Genomic DNA, 16,675 nt, shown 5'->3' with positions numbered 1-16,675 from the left:
CGTGGGTGCACCTCTTGGTATTTTTTGTATTGCTGTAACAACCTGATGGGATATACAGCTGATGAGAGTTTTCTCAGAAAGCTCCTATCTTAATAGTGGTAAGCTTATAGCCATGTAAACAGGGTGTTTGAAGATCATTCTGTAGCAGTCTACTTCCCAGTGAACAGGACAATTTGCATCACTGGTTCATCTATAGGAAGCTTCTATGGCTTCTCCTCTGTTTCCTAGTCTTTAAAAAGAATCTGGGGTTGCCAGATCTGTACACTTGGTGTACCCACTCAGCCATGGGAATGAGATAGACAAGTTTAGGCTTCAAGTGTCCTTGCTTTTGGTGTCAGTAGTTTCCTGTATCATGAGCTTGTAGGTTATTTTATGTATTAACGTAGTTGCAGCTTGGAGCACCTAAGCTGGATGCTCATTATAGTTTGACTTGTTCTTCCCCTCCATTAGGCCTGTCTGTATATTTAGAGTTTGTAATACAATATATAAATATAGATATATTTACATCGTAAAGACTTGTGCAGAAGACCTAAGTGCGGTGAGCTAATCAGGAACAATACCCTTTAGCTTCACAATGAATACATAATTCAGCAGCAACCATTATTCTTAACATTCAAACACCATCATAATCTGTCCTAACTTTTGTGTATAGACAAGCCCTTATGAGTCTGGTCTTCAGGAGCAACTGGGGAAAATTCAGAGAGATCAGAACTGTGTAGTGAATGCACATAAAGGAGTAAGTTATGGGCCACTATGGTTCTGAAAGTGTGTGCCTGCTTAAGAATTTGGTGCATATAAAATCATTAACCTAACCTCTGAATTTGATTCCTAATTTTTCTTGTGTCTCTGGGTAGATAATTCTGCCTAATTTGATTCCTAATTCTTCTGTGTCTCTGTTCAACAAAAAGTGACAATCATAATGCGAATGGTAATTGAGTAAGTATTTAACCTCAGGAGTTTGTTTCTCGCCATTAAAACCCGGGTTTTCCAAGTACAGAAGAACTGGGGCTCTGCTCAGCTTTCCATTGCAGCCAAATTCATAGCCCACAAACAGGAAATAAAACTATCACAGAGATGAGGTCTTCTAACACTCCCTGAAACAGCGGATCAGGCAGAGTGGTTGATGAGGGCACCTATTTAAGTGTTACTTTGTTCTGAGGCTCCTAAGCCTATATTCCAGGTGTATAGTCACACACCTTGCAATAAAAGGCTGGGGAGTCTAGGGACAGTATCCAACAAAGTTGGAAATGTAGTTACAGAAACCCCAGCCCCCTGGTATTCTAATTAGCCTGCCATGGTTTTTCCCTAACCATTAAATGCTGATGTATCTAGTGACAGAAAGTGTGGCTTTATAATGGCCTCAGTGAAATGAAGAAATTAATAGTAACTATTTAAACATAGCTTAAGTAGACAACCCAAATATTTAAAATAACTTTAGAAATAACATTCCAGCTTACATACTTATCTATCTGCTTAGTGCTGACAATACACAAACAATTCATTTCTTCCACAACTTTTTTTAAAAAAAGCTTTTGACCTAAATGATGAATGCTCAGAAGTCAGGATCAAGTGTTTCTGTGTGTTTGTGCCTAAGTTAAATTGGCAGGATGTTTGGTTCCCTCTTCCTAAGCAGGGTAATTGTAGCAGTTAAGGAGCCACAATGTATTTGGAAAAGAAAAATCAAACCTTTAAACACATCCCTGTCTGTACAGGCTGACCAAACTGCCTTTAAAATGTTATCTATTCTGATGGAAAACATTTTAGCAAACAATGTGCCTGGGCTAGTGCCCATGGCACTGCAATGACGGGAGCTTTTCTCTCCTAATCCAATTATCAATAACAACTGCTGTGGCAGTAAGATATGGGGAATAGCTAATGCTGGAGCATTTGGAAGGCTAGTAGCTGTATGCAGGGACAGGTTCTTAGTGGGAAAGGAAGAATGTGGTGCTAAGATGGCTCTAGGGATCTCCCCTTTGTACCTGCTCTAGCAGCTCCTGTTGCAGGGTGTGTGCATGCACAGTGTCTGCTCGCGCTGACATCCAGCCCTCCCTTCCCATGGCAGCTGCAGGCAGCCACAGCCCTGAGCTCATCCATCCACCAGGGCTCCTCTACACACAGCCCTGCACAGGGGTTGTTCTGAAATAGCTGCACTTAAGTGTGCAGGGCTCTATTTGTGTGTGTGTGCTACCTTTGTATCTTGAAATAATCATAAACTGTTCCAGCCCAACTTAAACAAGAAGGATACTCTGGAATAAGAAGTTCTGCGCTCTGGGACTTGGGACTAGCCAGTGCCTTTGGAATGCCTGTCCCACTCCCTTTTCCATCAACTCTCACATCTAAACAAGCCCTCAGAAGATAATTACAAACTTTCATTCGGATGCAACCACTTAAGATACAGATAAGCAAAGTTTGCTTAAACTTGTTCTATTTTCTTAAAGGCAAGTGCATTTGGATCCACGTTTAGGACAAACATTACTCAATACAAGTTAAGTCTCTACACAGATCAGTAGTTAATGGGCAAATGGAAGCATCCCACAGTAATTAAGGATGTTAGGTTATCCTGCCGTGCTGAGAGCCAGGAATATTGACCTCTGCACTGTTTTAAAAGAGCTTCTGCCTAGTTAAACCTTCAGCATGTAAGGTAAGGAGTTATATGTCAACAGTAGGATTGGAGCAGAGGGTGGAATTAAGGTTTCCCAAATATCTCCAAATATAGCAAGTGTCAGTGCTCTTCTTTGTATTGGTGTCTTCAGAGGTCTCACCATCAGGTCTTGTCTCGTGGCTCCTATTAATTCACTATGGTAGCAGCAGTGGGAGCCCTCATGCAGATACAGCTCAGTGTCTCCTCAACACCTCTGCTTTCCCAGGGCTTGCCTGTGAACTGCAGTGCTTGAAATGCTGAGGGTTGCCAGCTTCTTGTCCAGCAAGTCCTCACCATGGTGCAAAATAAGCATGAGGCAGATGGGACCAAGGCTTCCATTGGAGACATCATAGATTAGAACAGTCCAGCAAAAGTATTGACATGTGGATTTCCTCATCTCTTGCATCCACAATCCAAACAACCTGATAAAAAATGCCAGCTTTTCTCTGCTTGTAGTGACTCTAAACAAAGATAATTTAACAATCATCTTCTGTATTTTATTTTTGGATTACAGAAGTGACCACTTGTTCCGTTCTTTAAAATTTTTTGACATTTAAAACTAACATATGACTCATGTAATACATCATCTGTTAACATGTGAAAAATAAGGTACTCCAGTAGTCCCAGGACTAACCTGGGAATTTTGGAGGAATACTAGAGTGGTTCTGGAAATCCAGGTTGTTCAAGCAGTCATGCAGTCTCTTCTACATCTTTATTTTGTGTCGCAAACTAGAAAAAAATGAAGCAATTAGAAGATATGTAATTGTTCTTACTAGATGGGATAACAAACTACATAACAACAGGCCTATGAACAGTTTTTAAGCTTTGGGAGTATGTTTTGAAAATAATTTTAACTATATTTTAATCTGGAATCCTTATTTATAGGCAGAGCACTTCTGAGCCACAGCTGCTGGTAGATGGTGTTTTCTCAAGGAAATAATTTATTTCTCCTTTGCTTGAAGGGAACAGCAATAACTTTCACCAAGTCCAGGCCAGGTTGGGGCTGGGACTGAGATGGGGACAAGGACCAGAAGATAATTTGTCCCCAAGTTCTTCATACCTGGAAAAGGTGCTAACTTTTAGCTGAAATTAGTGGCTACAATAGACTTGGAGGTAATTATTCCCAGAGTCTCCAACAAGGAGCTTTTACCTTTCTCTGTCTTTTTGGTATTATAAATATTTGCAGTCCCCTCTGGAGGTTTTCCTCTGAAGACCTAGAGCACCTAATAAGAGCAGTCAGGTCAGCCAAGGTAACCCCTTTTTACTGAAGGGACAAAATTGCACATGAAATTCCACAACCCTTGAGCTTGTGGGACCCAAGTTTCTTGTTTTCTAAAAAAACCTATATATTTTAATTTTTTTTCCTTCCCCTGATGCTTGAATGATCAGATGTGGAGATCCTGTCAGTGTTCCTGGGATTCACCTTGGGAAGTCAAGCCTTTGTTACTAAATATTTGGAAACGGACCTAAAATTATACTCTCACTGGGGACTCATAACACAATCTGCTGCCTTGAAAATTCTTACACGAAACAGCTTGTGGGACTGGGACGGCTGGGAAGCGGAGAAACTAATACGGCACTCTGGGCCAGAGGGAGCAAGGCAGAGCAAAAGCTAAAGCCCCACTGGGAAATTCATTAACCGCAGCTCCTACAGCTGCTGTAACTTCCTGCTCTGTCACTGTCTGGAGCTTTTCCTCGAGTCTCACTCCCTGAAGACAATTCCAGTGTCATGGTCAGGATTCTGAGCTTTCTCACCTGCTGAGGTGCTGCATCCTGGCCTCCTCTTCCTGCTGGGGCTGCCAGCTCTGGTCCCAGGGGGAACAGGAACCCAATTGCATGGGCAGCGCGAGAGTTCCCCATCTGTCGTGTCATTTTCACCAGGGGAAAGGGGAAGTTATTTACCATCATCTTTGTGATTTTGCTTCTCTCCCAGCCTACACTGGGAAGTTTCAAGTGCCCTCAACAAAGCCGGAGAGAGAGCTAACGCTTGCAGTCTGGCCCATGCATGGAGGTGATTTTTTGGGCCCAGCCTTCTAAGCTAGAGAAGCTGTCCCTCAAGCCTTTGTGATGCACTGCCTACCTAGAGCCCTATGAAGGAATCTTTAGTCCTGGAAAAGTCAAATGTAGACAAACAGCACATACCTACAGGGAGCTCCAGTGCCCATGGACAGTCATTTTCTGTCAAACTCATTTGACTTCTTCCCAGGCAGGAGCTTGTTGCAATGCATCTCTATCAAACAGAAAGGCACCACACACGGGAGAATCTCACCCATTAAAGAGCACCAAGCAATGCATTGGTTGCTGAAACTTGGTAACAAGTCCTTCCCAGCTTCTCTAGTACCCTGGTCTCTGAATGGCATGTCATGCCCAGTTGTACTATCAGCCATGTGAGGTGGTACCCTTGAGGAATGGTTCCAGATCAAATTAAGTCTTTCCACATAGGAAATGTGGTTGAACTTCTTTCACCCCTCAAGGCTGTTAGGCCAGAACTGGCATTTGAAGCCATCCAGGCAGGGTCCCATTAAAGTCAACAGGACTCGCTGGAGCTGGACACCTTCTCTGATGAAGCAGCCATTGCTTGTGTGCCAGCAGCAGAACTGACTGGAAGGATTTCTCTTGTGCTCTATAAATATCCATCTTCTCATTATGGCCTGGCAGCTGTCTGGACTAGATAAATTGTTGACTTTCCACCTGGTGTCCTATGAAGGGTTCCTACTGCTGTAGTGTCGTACAGCTTTGCCTCTCCTGTGTCAGTGCTGAATTCCCTGACTCATGGAAACCCAGCCATGAGTACTGGCTGCAGCTCCCCAGCTGAGCAGGAGAGCTGGTGAAGGACAACTAAGATGCAGAGGGAAAAAAAGCACAAAGGTTTGTAGACTCTCCTCAAACAGAGCAGTGTAGTAGCAGTACTGTGACATTAACTCACTGTCTACTGTTCCTTTGAGTGTTCCACTGATTTGTTCCAGCTACAGATTCCTGGCAAAAATTGTTATTTGTTCTTACACATTACTTAAAAAAAAATTATTTGTATTTTATCTTAACTACAGAAAATCTTTTTTGTGCAAATCTTTCTTGCATGAGTACCTCTGCCTTCTTCCATAGACAGTCATACTGTGTTAGGTCAAACCACAGATTTTCAAACCAATCTGTCTTTGAGTTTGTAGCTTGACTCACTTGGACACTCCATTTAACTTCTAAATCTGCTTCACATGACAGATCTGTATATTTCTAAGCAGTGAGTGTGCTTGCAAAGAGCAGTAATTATTAGCAAGCACACATGCAAAGCAAACTGGCATTTGAAAACAAAGCTTGAGCACAGAGAAACAGAACTTTATACCTGTCTACAATGCATGAAAAGCAGATCCAGCAAACAAATACCCCCCTAGTTCTTAAATCTGTGTTTTGAACTGACTTTCAACCAGGTGTTTCCACTTTAATTTGATCCCAGGCATTCCTAGAGGTGATGTAAGATCCAGATCCACAAGGTAATAATGAAGTCAAGAGTTGAAAAATTATCAAGGCCTAATCTGGCAATTTAGTCCCTTGTAAATCATTGTGGTTAGTTATTGCAGAGCCCTTCTTACCAACCAAGTTCTCTTGAGGGTTTGCATTAACTTCACCACCTGTTTGACTGTCAAAGAGATAAATTTCCTTGAAGGGAATCTTCCACTCCTGACTTTATTTATGTCAGGGGTGGGGGAAAGAGGATAGATTGACTGGGAAACTTCAGCGACAAGGGTCTCCATGTGCTGAATCAGGGACTGATGCAATTCACTTACTCTGTTTGATATTACACATAAGGTCCCAAAATGAAATGTAGAATTAAGAAGTTCATCTGGCCTCTTTGCTGGACTAAAAGCTCTAATGAAATATAAACAATTGATGCTTTTTCTTCTTTTTTCTTTTTTTTTTTAACAATCAGATGCAAAAGCCAAAAGATCACATCAGTTATTCTGTAACCCAATACTTCATGCTTTTCAGAGCACCTGTGCATTCAACATCTCAGTAGCTAATACCCAAAAAGTCCATCAGTGAGTATGAAAAAGATCTACTGGGAAATAAACAAACAGGATAATAAAAATAGATCAGTGGATCCTCAGCTAACTCTCTGGGTTGCAGGAGCAAACCACGAGTTAACTTGTAAGCTCTGACATGTGTTAATGAACTGAATAGCCTGTGTCTTGGATCAAAGATAAAGCAAAATACTTTCACGAGTTCAAGCTAGAGACTGTTACACAAAGTATAAGCTCAAATTGCTGCTCAGGCTTTTTTTTTTTTTTTTCCTTCTTTTAAGAAAGTCCTTTGAAACAACTGAAACTTGAGTGGACTAGAAGTAAAGAATGAAAAAGATATTTTAGGTTTTAAATCTGTTATTTCCTCACAGAGTAGTTGCTTATGGCTTTATTTTCTAGAATTTCCTCTGTTTGAAATGGTGCAGCTTCTAGTTTGGGCTTTGTAGTGTGGGGTTTTGGGTATGGACACACACAGCTCTCATCTTTGCCTCCTTTCTTTTAGCATCCCCAGTCCGCATCCAGAATCCATGGCTTATTCTGTGTAAAATCTGCCCAGTGGCAAGCAGTTTGCTACTGCTTACAGCAGTTTTCCATACGTGCCTCATAAGTGACACTGTCTTAAACCCAGTCAGTTAATGCTGCCTCTGCTGAACGACAAGAAAACAGATTCCACTGCTTCCCTACCCCATCAGTGTTCCCAGCCATACAAAGCAACTAGTGTGAAAAAACCTTTTACCTGAATTTAGACAGTGTCACATTTCCTTGGCTCTTTAGGGGTGCTTTTTTTGTTATTCTGTATTCTTGGAGACTGCTGGCAGCAGTGGAAAGGAGGCTGTACATCCACTGGCGTGAGGGTAGAGAACTCCTTGTTCCTCCAGGCTGGTTTACCTGCCAAGGCAGTGAGAGCAACCAACAAGCTGCTCTTTATCAACAGGGTTTTTCAAAGATTTATGAGAATATGTAGGGTTGGGAGGGGGTGGAGGGACATCCTTTCAGCCACAGACAAGATCTGTATTGAGAGATGTAAACTACTCAGTAGAGGTAAACCTGCAGAGCTCTGGAAGATGCCATGAATAAAGCTGGGAATAAAAATGCATCTGAGGAAACTGGAAAAAGTAAGTAAGATGATATAGAGTTTAGGGAATACTCAGGATGTGATTCAGAGATTTTTTTTTTTTCAGGGTGAGAATCCTACATGTTCTTTATGATCAGCTGTATTGTGGGCAATGCCAGGACTGTGGTCTTCAGCACTCTTTGTCCTGTTCTCCCCAGTGGGAATTGGGGGAGAGGGACAGAACTAAAGCTCTAAAACACAACTTTTCAGGGCACAGGAAATGTCTCCATGTAGATGAAAGCCTTTCTAGACAGAACTAAAGCTCTAAAACACAACTTTTCAGGGCACAGGAAATGTAGATGAAAGCCTTTCTAACTCACTGGAAACACAGTGTCAATTAAGCTGTTGTTGAAGGTATACTCTATATCCTGAATGCCCAGTGGCGTTTTTGAAAAGACTAATAAGTTTTAGGTCCCAAATCCCAACAGTCCACAGCCCAAAAGACTTCGGGCTGTTTACAAATCATTCACTGGGTCAAATCCATTACATTACTTTGATTATACTAATGTTACCCTTTTTTTTTGACCCAAATGTTAGCCAAATATGTGGAGCTGCAGGTGTTGCATAGGAAACAGAAGATGGAGTCAGCTGTCTCTCTGAGACAATCCTGTTTACTTACAAAAAATTCAGAAACTATCCTTTCTCTGGAGGTCTCAAGCTGCAGGTGACAGTCCTTTTGCTCCCTGTTTCACATTGCTGTCAGCCAGTGCTCTGTTTGGGATACTGCCTCTCCCCAGGCTTTTCTGAGAATCACATGTCTGGACAAATTTAGCAATGCAGGAACCACCCAGGCAACATAGGAAGTGGTATGACACTGTAGCTTGTTTTTGGGGAGTCTTGGAAATGCATTTTTAAACTGTCTTGTCACTGAGATAAAAATTAAAATATTGAATAAGCGACCAGAATTCAGCTGCTTTCCAGTCAAGTCCCAGAACATTCAGCTGTGGGGCCATGGTCCAGTCCATGCTGCCTCATTTGCTTCTGGCTCAGCTTCAGCTAAGGGAGGTTCTGAGGAGCTATGTGGGGGGAAAGGTCCTGTTGCAGACAGGGGGGCACAGCTTTGGCTAATGCTTCCTCCTTCAGTCAGAACATTTCAGGTTGGTTTCCTAGAAGAAAGACCTACTCCTTGTCAGGGACCCAGTTTTCTTCTTTCTGTTTTTGGCCTAAGGGCCAAATGAACATTCAAAGCAAGCTGGGATGGGACATCTTTATGCCCAAGGAAAAAAGTGGGTGGATGGAAGGATTTGCAGTTTTGATTCCTTGCTCTTTGCAAAAGTCAGACTTGTACGCCTTTTCTTTTTTGAGACTAGAGATCTTCCAATTTCCAAATGCAGAGCAGCTCAGGCAACCAGATGTGCACAACTCCCTGACAAATTGCTGACTGCAGCAGCAGATAAACAGTCAGGTCTGTGTGGTCATAGGTTGTTCTATGTCCAGGCTGCTCAGCTCAAGTAAATGTGGGCTGGCTTTAAACTCTCATCTCCTGTCTTTAGCCCCTACATCCTTCCTTTGCCTTCATCAGCAAACTGGAATTAGCTGTATCCTCTACTGACTTGAGCAGGTGGCAGGTGAAGTGCGTGGGAGACTTGTTGATAGACAGTGTATTTGTGTGTGTAAAAAATAATCACCTGATCTACAGCCAGTTTCTCTACACTGTGATGTGCCAGCTTTCAGTGAGAACCACACTTTCAGAGGAGAGCTGGGAGATTACTGTGGCTTTTGTGGGCCAAAAGCTTAGGAGGCACATGGAAAAACAGGGTAAGAGGGATGAGAGGCTGGGATGTGATGATCACTCTGGATGACTGGCCTTAACTGGCCGAGGTGCCAGTGACCCAGGAGGACACAGAGGGCAGAGGGATCTGATAAGGGCAAGTGCCAGAGTGAATGTGCATTGACCCTAAGGAGAAGCCATGTCCTTGGACCTAAGTGTAAGAAAAGTGAACAGACTTGTGCAAGCAATTTATTCTGGCATTTCTCAACTGTTGAGTCCTTGGATCGTTTAATTACAGTATCTTTCACTCTGTTGATAGGAAGATATAAAATATACACATGCTTAAGATATAGTAAAATAAAAAAAAATACCCCAGCACTTTAAAAATAACATTGATCTTATAGAAAACTAATTAATATTTTCCCAATCCATCTTTCTAACTGTTATCTTTCTGAGAAATGAGCAAGAAACTCTGTAAAAGATAAAGCTGAAAAAGAAAGAGCCAATGTAACCAGAGTTGTACAGAAATTTGGGGTTAAATCCCACTGGCTATTTTTAAAAAATAACCCTATAGGGAGAAGATTTTGTGTGTTCAAAGGTATGAATTAAGACCATGTGAGACCAAACTCTGAATTTCCTGGCTCATGTCAGCCTAAACCATTATAAAAAAGTGTGTACAGAGGTGTGGGCACTTACAGTTCATGCCTTTCGGCTATCTGGGATACGCTTTCGTGTTATTCATATATGAAATTTAACAAAGAACTTGGAAGAATAGAGCCTGAAGACGTAAATCTTCAATTATAATTTGAATACACACACTTAGTTAGGAGAAAACAGCCAAATCAACCAGTAATTTTCCAAGCATGTGAGTTTAAGATGATTTACTGGCACTTGGGTGTGCGCACATGTACACACACAGAGAGTTGCTTGCATCCAGCTGTACAAGAAATCTCGGAAAATATCCCAGCCTGCTTTACAGAATTACGGTAAGAAGAATGTGACACCCTTTGCCATTATGTTTGCTGCCAGTGATTCAGGCGGGGGTGGAGGGGGAAGGGGAAAGCTTTTGGCAGAACAGCTCAGGGTCCCCCTACACTTGAACTTTGAATAAGCAGTGACTGTATCTTCAGGAGAACTGTGGGTGTTAGAGCAGGACAGTGAGATAGAAGGAGAGTAAAAATACCTCAGCAGGGGTTTTCCTTCTGCTTTATGGAAAATGATGCAAACCCATTCGTGAGTTCCTTGTAATGGGAGTGAGAAGGGACACAGGATTATTTTTTTTTTGATTAAGGCAGACAGTGGTCATCATTCTTAGTCACAGCTATCTCACAGCGGCTGAGCAGCTCCTCTGTCTTCACCTGGCTTCATTGCTCATCCAGTGTCCTGGGAGACTATTCCCAACCAGATTTGAGAGGGCTGTTTGGATGAGAGGAGCTTTTAGAAACAAAGTCTACTTCCTTGTGATTAATCCCTTTTGATTTCTGATTTCTGGAGCCATCTCCAGCCAAATGTGTGGCTCATTCTGCATCTACTGATACTGCATCCATCTACCTATCTATCTATCTATCTATCTATCTGATTTGCTGATGTGTCTTTGCCCTAGAGGAACAGCTCAAGAAATGTTTAGAGAGAGTTGTAGCCTTTCCCATCATCTTCACATATGCAGGACTAGCTGAAAGTGAGGGTTAAAGGGCAGCACTGTCCTGGTACGATTTCAGGATCCCAACCTTTGCTGATTCTGTGGGGCTGGGAGACTAAACCCAGCCCTCCTGGGGCTTTGCTGGGGCAGAGTTCCCTGCCCATCCCCACAGTGAGGGGCTTCACTGCAGCTGGGCTTCTCAGCCGTGTTTTCCCCCAGACAGGCTCCTGGGAGGAGGTGCTGAGCAGCAGAACCCCATCCTGCACTGGCCTCCATCTATGATTGGGTCACTGAGAGTGCTCTGCTATTGCAGTCCATGGAGTGTTTGAAAGGAGGGTTGAGGAACCCCAGTGTGAAAGAAGAAACATTCATGACATAAAAAACAGAAAAAAAGCTGCTTCACAGACTACAGCCTGTGAGAAATGAAGGCTTCCTAATGAAAAAAACATAAATGCATTTACCTGGGCACTTCCAGGTACACTTTGTTTAGACAAACAGCACCCACTGGGTCTTTCTGTTCTTCCTGAACTAAACTCAAAATATAAACTGATTTTCTGCAGAGACTTTGTTAAAGATATGGGCACTTCAGGTGTATGTATCTCATGTGTTATGACTAAAATCCACATTAGATCAGCTTATATAGCAAGCTGAAGTATTTCCTCTGCCTTTAATGGTTATTTGAGACCCACAGCTAGTATCTAAGAGCTTCCTGACTGTTTATAATTAAACTGTATCCCTGAAAATATTACTAAATCCTATCAAATTCCTCTCATATTTCCTTCTAAATCAACTCTACCCTTATGAGCTGAGAATTACGTATTATGCCTCATGGCAGGTTTTCAAATAACATACCAGAACTGTGTTTGCCACTTGCTAGCCCTAGTAAATTTGATATTTACTCTGTCATCAGCTAAAGTGTGTTGGGCTCCTGTTGTGTGACTTTGGGGATTTGGTGGGGTTTCTATAAAACACAGGCCAGCTGCAACAGTGAAGGCAGTTCACTTTAATAAGCTAATAAATACATTTAATGACCCTCATTATGTCTCACAGTGATATCTGGTATTAAAGTGCAAGTGTGAGCCCGAGAAGAATGTAAAATAGAAAGTCCCCTGCTGAAATGGTGAAGTCTGCTTGTGTGCATGTGTGTATACATAAACACACACACATATGCATATAAACCCACTGGAAGGTTCCTAGGGAAGATTGCTATGGCATTTATTTTTCATTAATTCTTGAGAGATTTCAGCTGTCTTTGCAGATTGAAAGAAGAAAATATTTTAAGCTCTAGGAGAGTAGGGTAGATTGGAGTCTTAGGATAGACCTGCCCTAAAGGAAGGTAAGTGCTTGCTGGCCAGCAGACACACTGCATGCAGGCTGTGCCACCAGGGCATCTTGTGCTTCCTACTGGGCTGAGGGAGGAGGGCCTGAAATCCCCACAACTTTGAATTGCAGTGGTAAAATTGGTCACCAAATCTGCACTGGGTGTGTGCATCAAAAGGCTCTGGGGCTGACAGACTGGAAAATAAACCAGTTACCTTCATTTACACAAGCTGGAGATAACACCAGCAGTGCAGGCACTGAGTCTCCTCCACCCTGTGGAGCTGTTGGCTTTCTGGGCACTGCCCTAAAAGGATGCCACAGATAATCCCCCAGGCCAGCATCCTGGGGTGATCCTCCAGCCACCTGTGGGACTGTTCTGCCATGGTGTGAGAGAAGGGGACACCCTAAGGAGCATGGAGAAACTGGAGGTCCATGTATCTGCTTCCTTGCCCAGTATTTGCAGCAAAAAAAGCCAAGGAGGAGCTATGACAGTGAAGAAGGGGAAAAGCCTGTGTGTGCCTGCACACTGTATGGTGAACACCACGGAGAACACAGCACCAGCAGGTACCCAAGACAGCTGAAATGAATCTCCTCCAGGGCTGGAACTGGCCAAGTCAAAACAGCACAGCCTCAGGAAGGACACCATTATCCCCAGACGATGTCTCCCCTGCTCAGACTGCTGTGGACTCAAGCACAGCACCAAGACTGCTGTTACAAGGGCAGGGAGATTTGGCACTTCAGGCTAAGTGGAGTCTATAAGGGGGCTTTAAAAAATCCACTCCTTGATCAGGTTCATAAAGTTGGATGGACAAAATGAAAGGGAGACGCTATATGGGGAAAACATTTGAAGTAATTAAATGAAAAATGAACAATTTTTTATTTCAAAACAAATCTTCTGGTAATGTATTCAGCCTTGGGTTTATGAATCAAAATATGCCAATCACTAGATCATCTGTACCCAAGTGGCAGCATGTGCTCTAGGCATAGACATATCTTTTTTATGTACAGTACAGATAAACTCATGAATTAACAGGCTAGAATGAATTGGAGCACCACATAAAGTAGAGGAGAGAGGCTTGAGTTTTTTCTATTGTCACCAGAAAAGCAAGATTATCTTAGAATTCCAAATATGTCCAATCTTTATTTTTAGTTAATATGTTAATCCGCTTAGCAAAATCTCCCTCTCTTGCAATGCCCCTCTGCTTTCCTGCTTGTGGGAGAGAAAATGATCTTGATTATGAAAGAATCCACTCACGCCTTGTTTTTGGTCATTTTTCCATAAACACAGAAACTTTTCTGTGTCAGTCAGGCAAAGTACTTGCACTGTGATTTTCCAAGCCAGGCCATGTCCCTGCACACTGTAAGCGGATGGGAGGGAGCTCTGAGTGTGTGCCCACGTGAGCTCTCTGCTCTGGGCCCTTTGCAGAGAAATGCCATGGAGAGCTCTCTGTTCCTTCTCTCTCCATGCACAGCCAGTGCTTTCACCCCACAGGGGCCCCAGATAACTGTCCAGCCTCAGCCAAGCCCTCTTCTGGGGGCAGGGTGCATCTAATCATGATTACAATTTCCCTGGCTGCTGGGAACATGGGTGCTCACATCAGATATGCCTTGTGGGATTCTCTGATAGTGGCAAGTACAACAAGCCACATTTTTGCTTTGATCAACGACTCTCATCAGGAACAAACTGATGAATGATAGCTTTTGGAAAGAGATTTTGTAGCAGGTCAGGAGGATGTAGGACAGGCTGTAAAGCACTGGACCACAGAGTTTCGGGGACAAAGGAACTGTTTGAACAACAGGCTGCAAGCAGGGAGAGCCAGAGATGAGGCTGGGACCTGCAAACAAGCTGGTCAAACAGCGGCAGAAAGATTGTTCTCCTCAGAGTTCACTAACACTGTTAGTCACCAAGAAAATATTGGAAAATGTAAATTATGGATGAACTTCTCCCAGACTAGAAAGCTAAGCTGACTCTCAGAGCATCTGAACAGGACATGGCAACAGTATACAACTGCTCTGAATTCAGCCACCCATGTTCAGTGACACGGCCTGAGTTTTTCTGTCCTCAGGGAGAGTTGAGGGTTAGAGTTGACTATCTCTAACCAGCACTGCTGTGTTTTCCTTTGCATCACCACAGAACAGTGTGGCCATGTGTTGTGACTCATCATAGGAGATTCCATGCTCTTTTTCCTCGAAACCCTGCAGCAAGAGAAGCTGTGAGAAGCACAAGCCATGGAGGATCACAGCCCCTGAAGGCACAGAGGAAGAGACCAATCTTATGATAATAGTTTAAATCTCAGGTTCGTGGGGTTTGAAGTGAGTTTTGAAGTGGAGTTTGAAGTGAGCATTGTGAGCCTCACAATGGCAGTAGGCTCACCAGCCCTGCTGCTTGCTCCCATGGTGGACTCTTCTATAGATGGACATGGATATTACAGGTATTGCCATTTCCTTGCAGCAAGGCTGGTACAGAGGCTGCTCTTTGGCAGGCTGTCAGGTGACACGCCAGGACACAAACCTTGGAAACAAGAGCAGCTGGGGAGCCACACCTCCCTGGTAGATTTTTCCTGTCACAAGTTACCAGGTCATATTCCAAAGTCTTCCAGGCTGCTCAACAACACTGTCAATCCCCAACTGGTTTAGAGAGTTCCACACCACAAATCAGGAGAGCCTTGGAGACTTCTACAGCCCCAGGGGCCATGTGCAGCAAAATGATAAAAGCTGGCCATGTCTGCTGGAAGTGACAGGATCTATGCAGAGCATTTCCTTCGTGCACCACAAGAGGTTCACTTGCATTTTCCTGCAGGGAAACGTGCTCCCAGGGAGTGTCCGGGGGAATGCAACTTGCCTCTGAAGGAGAGGGCTGCATTTAAAGAGTTCTGGGTGATCTGCACTGCACAAGGGCACTGGCACAGCCTGTTGCATCCTGAGAAGGAGCAGTCATGCCCTGGTGAGCCCACCTGGGCTGGGGTGGCCTGCCAGTGCCTTTTGGTAGGAGACTCACGAGCAGGCCTCATATTCCAAAGAAACCTGGAGGGCTTTCCACTGTTCTGTGAGTTCATGGGAAAGTGTCATACCTTTGTTTTTTGAATAAATTTTCTTGTTTCGTATTGTGATGATGTCAGTCCAGAAGTTTGAATCTCTGCCTGGCTCCTGCAGTCCTCATTAGCTTTGCTTTGGCAATAGCTGTACATTTGCTTTAACAAAAACAGACAACTCTTGCTGTGGCACTTCCTAGTGTTTTGGAACCAAAAGGTGCTTTTACAAGCACTTTGCAAGACAGAAGTCCTGCACCTGCCAAGGGAGAGAGAAGGGAGCTGAGCAGGCAGCTGGCTGGACAGGCAGGCAGAACAGGAAGCAAAAATGGTGCATTTCCATTTAGCATTTCAAAATTTTCAACACAAATTTGCTTCCATATATCATGTTCTCATCAGAAAGAGAAAAACATTTAACTAGAAAACCTTTAGCTACCTGTGGTGGCAGGGATGGTGCCACTATCTGGGACATAGGAAAACAAAAGGGAATTTTTCCCCTGTCCTGAATCAACTCTGAAAGAAGCTCTTGCAGATCATCAGGAGGAGGCCTTGCAGCTCCATTCACAGTCCCTAAATTTCCTCTTCTGGATGTACTATGTGCTGCACCACTGGTAGTGTTTTGGCCTGAGCTGTTAAAATGATGTGTCTGGTATTTCTGTTGACTAAGAACAGAAGAAGAAAAGAGCTTTTCATTTCCTCTGCTCACAGTGCCTTTCCCAGTTTTATTCATCTTGATAACCTCAGCCATTCTCTGCTCCCAGTTTGAAAGAGCTGGGTGAGTCTGGTTGAAAGCAGACTTTTTTCCACAGAAACAAAGGGCTCCACCACATCCTTGTGGTGACAAGAACATTCAGACTGAGGGTACGTCAAGAGATGGCAGCCCATCCTTTCAATTAAAAAGAAAGAGTTATTTAATTTCTTTGTATCCTTTAAAAATGCCTGCTGAGGTGACACAGGCACAAAGCAGACTCAGCCTACACAACCCTGAATGACAAGCCCCCATGTTGGATAGACAGTGAAAACTTCCTCCTCAGTGAAACCCAGATTATTTCCCAGAAGCACCTCCAGAAAGAAAACTGAATGTTGTGCCAGACAGGAAAATCAAGGTATGTGATTTATCTGTGTCTGGCCTGCCTCTCCCGTGCTCTTACCCCACCTTCATTCTTCCTTGTATGCTTTCTGTCTTAGGCTTGTAAGCTCAAGGTGTT

Source organism: Passer montanus, unplaced genomic scaffold (assembly GCF_014805655.1).
Source record: "Passer montanus isolate IOZ18808 unplaced genomic scaffold, ASM1480565v1 scaffold16, whole genome shotgun sequence".
NCBI classification, from domain to species: domain Eukaryota; kingdom Metazoa; phylum Chordata; class Aves; order Passeriformes; family Passeridae; genus Passer; species Passer montanus.
This window is presented reverse-complemented; position numbering follows the sequence as displayed.